The sequence below is a fragment of the Bison bison genome, unplaced genomic scaffold, assembly GCF_000754665.1.
Source record: "Bison bison bison isolate TAMUID 2011002044 unplaced genomic scaffold, Bison_UMD1.0 scf7180017864260, whole genome shotgun sequence".
Taxonomy (NCBI): domain Eukaryota; kingdom Metazoa; phylum Chordata; class Mammalia; order Artiodactyla; family Bovidae; genus Bison; species Bison bison.
This window is the reverse complement of record NW_011494832.1, coordinates 11,134,655-11,143,692: the sequence shown is the minus strand read 5'-3', so window position 1 is coordinate 11,143,692 and position 9,038 is coordinate 11,134,655. Positions and strand designations below refer to the sequence as shown.

At 45.6% G+C, this 9,038-nt stretch overlaps 1 long non-coding RNA gene and 1 pseudogene across 2 annotated transcripts in view; both read left to right on the top strand.

Annotated features, from left to right (window-relative positions):
- LOC104994576 overlaps window positions 1-9,038 on the top strand; it is a 17,014-nt pseudogene that overhangs the window by 6,561 nt on the left and 1,415 nt on the right. The window lies entirely within an intron of this gene.
- On the top strand, window positions 287-810 carry LOC104994542. Its single transcript, XR_825954.1, has 2 exons — window positions 287-331; window positions 497-810. It is a non-coding gene; the product is annotated as an uncharacterized LOC104994542 (long non-coding RNA).

Genomic DNA, 9,038 nt, shown 5'->3' with positions numbered 1-9,038 from the left:
AGTTTTGACCACAGTTCCAGAAAGTTCTGTGGGGTTTGGGACTAGGGGTTGCTCTAGGATCTCATGACTAAGCCTTCTCCCTGGCCTCTCACGTGATACTTTCTTCTCACAGGTGAAAAAGGACAGATCTACACCCAGGCTGCAAGTAAGTAGGGAGGGGGTGATTCCTGAGACCCTTGTGAGGGTGCAGACAGGAGGCCATGCGGGACTCACCCTCCTCAAAGTGCCTTCTCTAGTTTCTCCCTGTGGGTTCTCACCTCGTCCTGGTCTTGTTCTCCCCCAGGCAGTGACAGTACCCAGGGCTCTGATGTGTCTCTCACGGTTCCTAAAGGTGAGACCCTGGAGAGTCTAGATTGGAAGGAGCATTGGAGCAGAGGGGACACATTAGGCCTGGCGGGGATCTTTGAGTGGGACATGTGGGCATGTGGGGGGCTGTGAAAAATGTCAGCCCTTACATGACTGACCTGAACTGCTTCCTGATTCTTTTCTCTCACAGTTTGAGACAGCTGCCTTGTGGGGACTGAGTGATGCTGCATCCCGCTATGTGACTTCAGATCACCGGACACCTCTTTCTGCAGCTGTATCTGAATGTGTCTGTGCTCCTATTAGCATAACATGAGGAGTTGGGGAGACTGGTCACCCCTGCCCACCGTGCCCCCTCCCCACCCTGACCTGTGTTCTCCTCCCTGATCCACTGTCCTGTTTCAGCAGAGACGGGGCTGGGCCGTCTCCATCGCTGTCTTTGCTTCATATGCACTGAGTAATGATGTCTTATTTCCTCTTTGAAAATAAAATCTGTATATATATGAATCTGTTTTTTCTAATTGGTGCCATGAAGGGGGATTGGATAATAAAGGTGAGGATTCCTAAAGTTTGAAAGAGGAAATAAATTGAAACACTGAGAACCTTCCAGATCCATCCACAGGTTTGCTGTGCTGAGTCAGCTGCAGGAGGGACAGGAGGAGGCTGTGAGGAGCTGAGTGTGGACAGGGCCTGTGCCCAGTCAGTGATCAGTGCCTGGTGGGCATGCATGCACTTCCCATGCACCGCCCATGGTCACTCCTGGGCTGTGTCCTCGTCTCCATTTCATTGTCCTTGTCCCCTCAGTAAATCCTTGTCCCACCAAGGACCTGTGATCATGGACTCAGAAGTCACCTGGGCCTTGTTGTATCTCCAAGACCATGGACAGGGTGCTTTTCTTAAACGGTTAGCCTAGGATCAGGGCTTGGACCAATCCTTAGCTACTGTCATTTTTGAATGTGTTTATATTTTGCTTATTTAGTTATTGCTATTATTGTTGGTGGTGTAATGACTGTTATTTTTCATGTGTAGAGTCCTGGTCTGATTCTTCTCCAGGTGACCCCATCTCTGACAGTAGCAGGGGTCACTTTGCCTGTCACTGTCCCCACAAGTCCAAGGGGACCATGCACACAGGATTCTCAGTGGTTCCAAGAGAGAAATTTCAGAGCCATCCAGCTCTTGCCCTCCTGAGATTTTGCTGGTTTCTTCTTTCCAACTTTTCTCCATCTTTTTAAAGGAACCACGTGATGGAACTTGCAAAGAGGAGGGACCCAATAGTTTCATATCTTGACTTAATTCTTGCTGGGTTTCTCTCTTCTCTGCAGTCTACCCCCTCTTCTGCCCTTATCTTCTAAGGCTATTGTTGGCTCCCATCTCAACTCATGGATTAGAAAGCAGAGTCTAATAAAATCACAGCAGGTTGAATATAGGAGCTGGAAGCGAAGGATCTTCCTTTCTGAAGAGATAAAGAGCCTTGTGTGTGGTGTGCAGGCTGATTGGTGTGGGAGGGAAGGGAGATCAACCTTTGTGAGTAAAATACAGGCGGCACTGAGGTCAGTGCAAATGGATGTTGTGCTGTAACTGCGAAGAGACAGCCTGTGGCCTGAGGTCACATCAATAAAGACACAATATCTGGAATAGGGAAGTGCTTTACTGACCATTCAGTGAACTGATATTTGTTGTGTGACGGAGACATGACACACTCTTTTGCATCTAGAAGAACCCAGTGAACTAACACCAGACAAACCTTGTCTGCCATGTGCAGTGTTCTAGGGGGAAGGGGCAGAGCATGACTATGAGCCTAGAAAGTGAGGGAGTGTTTCCCTAACAGGTTGGTAAATGTTCTGAGGAAGGTGACCCAGAGTATGAGTGTGTGGGGACAGGGAAGGTGGCTGTGTTACTAGGGTGGAGAGTGGGCTTCACTGAAAAGGTGACCTTTGAGTAAAGATGTGAAGGACATGAAAGAATGTCCACAAGGAGGCCTAGGGGAGGTTCTCTCCGGGCAGAGGAGCCTCCAGGGCAAATGCATGAGAGCAGGAGGGTGTCTGTGTTCAAGGGAGAGCCAGGAGGCAGCTGGGGCTGAAGGAAAAGGAATTGCGCTCAGATCCCATGTCCGGCCAGATCCTGTGGGCCTCCAAGATGTTAGAGGGGGTTGATTTTATCTCAGTAAGCTGTGGAGTCATAGGATGATACGAACAGAGGAGGACCTGCTGTGACTGCTCTCTGGAAGCGTCAGCCAGGCTGCTGTGCAGAGTCAGGAGGTGAAGGGCAAGGGAGGCGCAGAGGAGCCTGAGGGAAACAGCGCAGGGTCCAGGAGAGGCTGCTGCTTGTCTGGGGTGTGAGCAGGGAAGATAGTGGTGAGTGAGTGGATTCTTGATCTATTCTGAAAATGAATTTTACAGCATTTCCTAGAGGACTAAATCTCAGTTATGAGAAAGGGTGAAGAAGGACTGCAAAATTTGAGATTTGCAAGTAAACATGGGGCGCCTACAGTGGGAATGAGGGGACTCTGGAAGGAGCATGTTTCAGGAGGCATCGCCATCAGCATTTGGTTTAGGGACGTGGCAACTGAGTTGTGTTTACTAGTCTAGGGTTTAGGTGAGATGACTTGACTGGAGAAATAGATGGAAGTGGTGACACCATATAAATGATGTTTAGAGCCTTGAGAACAGATGAGGTCACAGATGAGGGGAGAATTGGCTGCAGAAGCAGAGGGACGGGGACTGAATCCTGAATCCCCTGCACTATGGGAACCGATCAGACCACACACCTGAGCAGACAGCACCATTCTGATGTCTAGATGGCACATGGAAAGGGGTCCTGAAAGACATGAAGAAATGTCTTTTACCTGTACTCCTCTTAGAGACAGAAGGTCTGGAATAGACTTATAGCATGGTCGGTGCTGATCTTCAGATCGGACGTTTCATAGCAGGAACACAGATCTGGATTCCCACACGGCTGTGCACCAGCCTCAAATGTATGGCTTGTTCATAACAGACTGCCGGACTCTGAGCCCTACACTCTAGATGGTGGATCTGGGAAGAGTCCTGAGTACTTTGTAACAATCTCTACAAGCAGTCCTGAGCAGACTGGGATCCACTGACTTTAAAGATCTGAGAATGATTAAGGTGGGGAGGGGTCTTAAACACACATTTAAATGTTTTTTTCCTGAGAGGAAAAAGACAAAACATTTGGTGCGAGTTACATGTTATTTCTGCCATGTGCTATCACCAGGCTTAAAATTTAGGAAATGATTATCAGCTCACCATAAAGAGAGTCTCTGTGTTGCTAAGAGAGTAGATCTAAATTTTCTCCACACATGCAGAAAAGGTAATTATGGGACATGATTCAGTTGTCAGATAATGCTATGGTGGTGATTATTTTGCAGTACAGAAGTGTATCAAATCAACAATTGTACACCATAAACTGACTCAGTATTGTATATCAATCATAATAAAGCAGAAGGAAAAGTCTCTGAATCCTTGCTCTCTGAGATTTCCCTACAGGTATTCTTAGGTAGTTCTGGGTGGGGAAAAAAAATTTCAAATTGTTGTGGTTTTGGGTTTATTTCAGGGAAAACCACTGAACAGCCCTGAGGCCACAGCTGGGAACAGAATCCTCAACCCCACCCTGGTCGGGTCCCACCCAGGAACCCCTTCCCCTGCAGGTGAGCACAGATATCCCTGTTCACAGCACTGTCAGCCCTGATGTTGGACAGTGGACCCTGTGGTAGACCTGCTCTCTGCTGCTCCTGACAGCTGGCTGATACCCTGCCACCTCTGCCCTGTGTGCCACGTGTGCCTAAGGCATTCAGTGTACTTCCAGTCTCTCTGTGGCACCATGTCCTAAGGAAGAGTCCAGCATGTGGTAACCTGCCTGGTGGAGCCTCAGCCTCTTTCTACCTGCAGGAATATTTAGGAAGCAAGGTTTTCTGTCTAATGGAGGAAGCTGTCTGCCTTCCACCAAGATCATCAAGTGTGAAATTCCCCTCATTTAGGAAGAGGGTACAGTTTCTGGGGTTGGAGAAGGAGAGTGAAGGAGGGGAAAAGAATGACAAATTTCAATTTTTTTGAGCAGTGATCTAGATCAGAACTTGGTTTGCTATATTGTAACCAGTCAAGTTGGGTGAATGAATCAACGATGTCTTTCAACTTCTTCTGTGATGTTGCAATATGAGGGCCAGTTTCTGTCTGCTCTAGTTTGTACTCTCAGATAAGCAGAGTGCACTTCTGAATAATGAAATGATTACTCAAAATGTCCTCCAGCTGCCGCTGTCTCTTTCCAGGCTTAAAAAAGATCTGGGACTCCCCGGGTGGTCCAGTGGTTAAGAATCCACCTTGCAGTGCAGAGGAAGTGGGTTCAATCCCTTCTCGGGGAACTAAGATTCCACATGCTGTGGAGCAACTAGGCCAGCATACGGCAATCATGAGGCCTGGCACCACTTAGAAGGTCCTTGTGCCTCAAAGAGCCCTCATGGTGCAACAAAGGTCCTGCATGCAGCAACTTGATATTGTCAAATAAATAAATATTAAGAAAATTATTAAAAAAAAAAAAAAGAAGATCTATAGTCTTCATGGGACCCATACAGATATACTGACATTTTATTGCATGTTAACTTTTGTAAGTTAGGCAATGCCAAAGAACGTTCAAAGTACTGCACTATAGCTCTCATCTCACATGCTAGCAAAGTAACACTCAAAATTCTCCAAGCTAGGCTTCAACAGTATGCGAACCTAGAACTTCCAGATGTACAAGCTGGATTTAGAAAAGGCAGAGGAACCAGAGATCAAAATCCCAACATCCGTTGGATCATAGAAAAAGCAAGAGAGTTCCAGAAAAACATCTACTTCACCTTTGTTGACTATGCCAAAGCCTTTGACTGGGTGGATCACAACGAACTGTGGAAAATTCTTCGAGAGATGGGAATATTAGAATACCTCACCTGCCTTCTGAGAAACCTCTTTGCAGGTCAAGAGGCAGCAATTAGAACCAGACATTGAAAAACATACTGGTTCCAAATTGGGAAAGGAGGACATCCAGGCTATATATTGTCACCCTGCTTATTTAACTTATATGCAGAGTGAAAAGTGAAAGTGAAAGTGGCTCAGTCATGTCTCTTTGTGACCCCATGGACTGTCCGTGGAATTCTCTAGGCCAGAATACTGGGGTGGGTAGCCTTTCCCTTCTCCAGGGGATCTTCCCGACCCAGGAATCGAACCGCAGTCTCCTGCATTGCACGCGGATTCTTTACCAACTGAGCCTCAGGGAAGTCCTATATGCAGAGTATATCATGCAAAATGCTGCACAAGCTGGATGAAGCACAAGCTGGAATGAAGATTACCAGAAGAAATATCAATAACCACAAATATGCAGATGACACCACGCTTAGGGCAGAAAGCGAAGAGGAATTGAGGAGCTTCTTGATGACAGTGGAGGAGAGTGAAAAAGTAGGCTTAAAACTCAGCATTCAGAAAACTAAGATCATGGCATCCAGTCCCATCATTTCATGGCAAATAAATGAGGAAACAATGGAAACAGTGACAGACTTTATTTTGGGGGGCTCCAAATCACTGCAGATGGTGACTGCAGCCATGAAATTGAAAGATGCTTGAAACTGAAAGAAGAAAAGCTATGGCCAACCTAGACAGCATATTTAAAAGCAGAGACATTATTTTGCCAACAAAGGTCCATCTAGTCAAAGCTATGGTTTTTCCAGTAAAAAAAAACTCTCACATCATGAAGGGATGTGAGAGTTGGACCATAAAGAAGGCTGAGCACCAGACAATTGATGCTCTTGAAGTGTGGTGTTGGAGAAGACTCTTGAGAGTCCCTTGGACTGCAAGGAGATCCAACCAGTCCATCCTAAAGGAAATCAGTCCTGAATATTCACTGGAAGAACTGATGCTGAAGCTAAAGCTCCAATACTTTGGCCACCTCACGCAAAAATCTGACTCACTGGAAAAGACCCTGATGCTAGGCAAGATTGAAGGCAGCAGGAGAAGGGGATGACAGAGGATGAGATGGTTGGATGGCATCACCAACTCAATGGACATGAGCTTGAGCAAACTCCAGGAGTTGGTGATGGACAGGGAAGCCTGAAATGATGCAGTCCATGGGGTTACAAAGAGTCGGATGTGACTGAGTGACTGAACTGAACTTTTGCATTTCTTTGTATATGCATTTTTATGGGGAAAGTGTCTATAAAATTGATCAACTTACATGTGACCCACACACATGTCTTTTAAAAGTACTAGTTTAGGCACCACATTATAATCTCTGCTGCTTCTAAGTTTCGTCAGTCATGTCCGACTCTGTGCAACCCCAGAGACGGCAGCCCACAAGGCTCCCCCGTCCCTGGGATTCTCCAGGCAAGAACACTGGAGTGGGTTGCCATTTCCTCTCCAATGCATGAAAGTGAAAAGTGAAAGTGAAGTCACTCAGTCGTGTCCAACTCTTAGCGACCCCATGGACTGCAGCCTACCAGGCTCCTCCATCCATGGGATCCCCCAGGCAAGAGTACTGGAGTGGGGTGCCATTGCCTTCTCCGTATAATCTCTAGTCCATGAGAACGAATAATCGAACAGTCTTAGCAGGTCCAATGACATGATAAAAAAGCTCATCTTTTTCTTGGCAGTTGGCAGTCGAGCTCAAGATAAGGTAGTTTACTTGCTTATGGTCACTTTCAATGTCTGTATGTTTCTTATTGTGAGCCGATAACAAGCATGTCACAAACCAGCACTGGCTCACAGAAGAGATAAAGTATCATTGGTTTAGGTGGACTTGTATTCAGGCAACTACGCTGGTGCCAGAAAAATAGCAGGATTGAAAAAATAGGCCTTGGAGATTCCATTTTTAGTAACATGGTTGGCCTGGTTTTGAGGCTTACTTGTCCAGTTAAAGGAAATAAAAATAACAGGTTAAATATAAATATAAAAAGCTTCCATAAGTATTTATTCTCTATTCCAAGAGAATAAATGTTTAGGCCAAAATATAAATGTGGGCAATATTTCAGAGGGAGAAGTTGTTTTTATCCTTAGGGCATTAGCCAAATCTGGAAAAAATCTTCCCTTTGGTTCGCTCAAGCTTATGAGCTGTGATAGGAAATGTAACCCAGAGCTTATTCATGTGGGGAGCATAAGTGACATCCCCTCCTTGAAGATCCAGAAACCAAGATTCATATCCTTGGAGAGATGTGGAGAGTTTGGAACCATGGAACCTGCTAGTGGGAATAAAAATGGTGTTGGAAAACAATCTGCAAGTTCCTCCAAGTTTGAACCTAGTGTTACTCTGTTGCTGCTGTTGCTGCTGCTGCTGTTAAGTCGCTTCAGTCGTGTCGGACTCTTAGTGACCCCATGGACTGTAGCCCACCAGGCTCCTCCATCCATGGGATTTTCCAAGCAAGAGTACTGGAGTGGGGTGCCATTGCCTTCTCCGAGTGTTACTCTAGGGCTCATAAATTCCATTCCTAGGTATTTACCTTGGAGAAATGAAAATGGCAGTCCACACTACCATGTTTGTAGCTGACATTCACAGCAGCATTAATCATGATAGCCAAACAGCAGAAATAACTCAAATCTCCATCACTTCATGAATAACTTAGTAAAAGTGATACAAAGCTGCATTGGAAAATTATTTGAAAATGAGAAGAAGGAAGTACAGATGTCTAGTACATGAATTCCTAACATAGGTGAACTTGAATACATTATGCTCTGCAAAAGAAAACAAGAATATAAGATGATATTAATTGTTGGATTTTATTTATAGGGTTTATAAGCAAATCCCTTAGACAGAAAGTAGCTTAGTGTTTGTCTAGAGATGAGGGAAATGTTGAAGGGAAATAGGGGCTGACTGCCCAGGAATAAATTGGTACCTCAATGCATGCTCAGTTGCTCGTTCATGTCCAACTCTGCGACCTCTTGGACTGTAGCCTGCAAGGTTCCTCTGTCCATGGAATTTTCCAGGAAAGTATACTGGAATGAGTTGTCATTTGCTTCTTCAAGGGATCTTCCCAACACAGGGATTGAACCCATGTCTCCTGATTCTCTTGCACTGTAGGCAGATTCTTTACCACTGAGCCACCTGGGAAGTTGGTACCTAGATAACAATATTATAAAAACACTTCTGGGTGTTAAAAACCTTTCAAAATTGATTGTGACAATGCTCAACCTCTCTGTGAATATGCTATAGTTGATTCTTTTCAGTAGGTGAATTATATTTCAATATTGTTGGGAAGATCCCCTGGAGAAAGGAATGGCTACACACTCCTGTATTCTGGCCTGGAGAATTCCATGGGCTGTATAGTCCATGGGGTTGCAGAGTCGGACACAACTGAGCGACTTTCACCTGAAGTTTTTCTAAAAAATGCTGTGTTGTTGTTGCTCAGTCGCCTAGTCGTGTCTGACTCTTTGAAACCCTGTGGACTGCAGCATGCCAGGCCTCCCTGGCCCTCACCATCTAATGAGGTCTGCCCAAGTTCATGTCCATTGCATCAGTGATTCCATTCTGCCATCTCATCCTCTGAGGCCCTCTTCTCCTTCTGCCCTCAATCTTTCCCAACATCAGGGACTTTTCCAAAGAGTCTGGTTGTTCACATAAGGTGACCAAAATACTGCAGCGTCAGCTTCAGCATCTGTCCTTCCAATGAGTATTCAGAGTTGACTTCCTTTAAGATTGACTGTTTGATCTCTCTGCTGTTCAAGGGACTCTGAGGAGTCTTCTTCAGCACCACAGTTCGAAAG